The sequence below is a fragment of the Manis pentadactyla genome, chromosome 11, assembly GCF_030020395.1.
Source record: "Manis pentadactyla isolate mManPen7 chromosome 11, mManPen7.hap1, whole genome shotgun sequence".
In the NCBI taxonomy this organism is placed as follows: domain Eukaryota; kingdom Metazoa; phylum Chordata; class Mammalia; order Pholidota; family Manidae; genus Manis; species Manis pentadactyla.
Genome location: NC_080029.1, coordinates 27,429,533 through 27,432,508, shown reverse-complemented (window position 1 = coordinate 27,432,508; position 2,976 = coordinate 27,429,533).

The following is a 2,976-nucleotide window of genomic DNA, read 5'->3' as shown; positions in this document are numbered from 1 at the left end:
CATCAAAAAACCCCAACAAAGATTCACACACTGCTACAGCTGTAGATGCACTCATCCCACCAGCTCCTGGACTTGCCATGGGAATGAAGGAGATATCTAAGCTGGCCTGTGCATACAGTAAAACAACAAATTTGACTGGATCTATACTGTTGGAACTCAACCAAGAATTAGGAGAAGTGCAAATTGTAGCGCTCCAAAATCTTACAACTACAGACTATTTACTGTTAAAAGAACATAAGGGATGTGAACATTCCCCAGGAATGGGTTGTTTTAATTTGTCTGATTTCTCTCAGACTGTTCAAGTTGAGCTGGACAATATCCACCATATCATAGATAAGTTTTCACAAATGCCTAAGGTGCCTAACTGGTTTTCTTGGTTTCACTGGAGATGGCTGGTAATTACAGATATGCTTTGGTTATGTAACTATACTCCTATTATGTTAATGTGTGTGCACAATTTAAGTAGTAGCTTAAAACCTATACATGCTGAAGTTACTCTACAAGAAGATATGCCAAAGAAATAATCAATCTTCCCATGTTTTCTGCCGCCTGCTACTTCTATAGCTTTTCTTCTTCCTTCCTAATTACAACCCTTAAATAGAATTTGTGCCTCATATCAAATTTACCGAGTATCATAATTCTTCCAAGTGGTAAAGATACCTCAAGACAAATGCTGGGCATAGAAGCTACAGGGCATAAATATGCAAAGAAATAAAAAGCTAACCATTTCCAACAATAAGGCTTCTCTCTCACTTACCAACTTTACATTTCCCTGTATGGCCCCGGAAGATGACTGGTTAGCCAGAGACGGGTAAGATTCCTCAAGGGAGGAACAACCTAAGACAGGCACAGTCTCAGGGGGGTCATCAGGTGAGAAATTGGGGATCAACAGAGGTGAGGCTTGGAACCTCACCCCCACCGTTCTGAGAGAAATCTTCTGCATCCGTGGATGTTTTATTGCCCTTGTCTAGCTTGGATTAACACATAGTCTACAGGCACACACCTGATCATCTACATTTGCTCTCTTACAACACTAAACTATGTTTTCTACCTTTATCTTGTATCTACCTACCACTTCAGCATTTTATTAAAAATAATAATAAAGAGAGAAATGTGGTATCCACATATAAATCAAGTATAAAAACCAAATGAGTATTCATATTTGAACTGACTGTTTATAGTTCATAATGCATGAGCAAAACCGAAAATTTCTGTGATGACTGCCCTTGTACTGTTCACTGTGTAACTTATTCATTATGTAAGAATTTGTTCTCCATGTAAGAACTTGTTTGTTATGCCTCAGAAGATTGGAGACTGACGAAAATTAGGCTTGGGGTGGATTAATGATTGTGCATTGAACATTGACTCCCCTATACAGAATTTTATTGTCGTTAACAACCATTTGATCATTAAATATGAGAGATGCCCTCACAAAACAAAAAACAAAAAACAAAAAAAACAACAACAAGAACAACAAAAAAGGACAGTCTTCCAATGGTAAAATAAATAAGTAACCGGGATGTAATGTATAGCATAAGGAATATAGTCAAGATATTGTAACAGCTTGGTAGGGTGATAGCTGGAACCTTGGATTATGTATATAAATGTTTTATTACTGTGTTGTACACTTGAAACTAATGTAATGTAATACTGTGCGTCAACTACCCTTCAATAAAAAATAATTATCTAAAAAAAAAAGAATGCAGCAGCCCAGTTTGTAAAAGACATATGCACCCCTATGTTTATCGCAGCACTATTTACAATAGCCAAGATGTGGAATCAACCTAAGTGTCCAGCAGTAGATGAATGGATAAAGAAGATGTGGTACATATACACAATGGAATATTATTCAGCCATAAGAAGAAAACAAATCCTACCATTTGCAACAACATGGATGGACCTAGAGGGTATTATGCTCAGTGAAATAAGCCAGGCAGAGAAAGACAATTATCAAATGATTTCACTCATCTGTGGAGTATAAGAACAAAGAAAAAAACTGAAGGAACAAAACAGCAGCAGACTCACAGAACCCAAAAATGGACTAACAGTTACCAAAGGTAAAGGGATTGGGGAGGATGGATGGGAAGGAAGGGATAAGGGTGGGGGAAAAGGGGCATTACGATTAGCACACATAATGTAGTCAGCGGGGGGGGACACGGGAAAGGCAGTATATACAGAAAAGACAAGTAATGATTCTATACATCTTAACTATTCCAATAGACAGTGACTGTAAAGGGATATGTGGAGGGGACTTGATAATAGGGGGAGTGTAGTAACCATAATGTTGTTCAAGTAATTGTACATTAACAATATCAAAAAAAAAAGATACACATGCTGGAGTGTATTGGATCTGAACCCTACTTCTGCTACTTACTGTGTAACCTCCCTGTGCCTCAGTTTCCCCATCAGTAAAAGGCAGGTGATAATAACCAGTACTTGCAATGGAATCGTTTAATTACTAAATTAATTTAAATGTTTAAATTGCTTAGAACAGTCTGTGGTACACGTAAACATTCCATAATCATAAACCAAGAGTATGGCATTTCTAACAATTAACTCAGCCTGCTGCATTCATTCAGCAATTACTTACTGTGCATTGTAGCATGCACTGTTTGTTGGTTCCATCAGTAAACAAAAGAGACAAAGTCACGGTTCTCATGGAGCTTACAATTCTCCTGGAATAGAAATAGCCCAACTCCACGGAGAGGCTGAGGTACTTTCTAAGACGGTAGTAGGGGATTGGGAACAGCTGCGTTTCTGACGTCCACCAAAATGAAAACCATTCGCCCATTTCCTGGTTAAAGTCTTTATTTTCCCCTGGAGAACCACCCCCATGGTATCCTGGGATTGAGGTCCTAGCCTATCAAGGTGCTGTACTGCCCCAGCCACAGGGATTGGTTCAGGCAATAATACATGACCCAGTCAGCACCAGAGACGCTAGAGAGCCGGCCCTCCAAATGGTGAGAACCCAGGGGG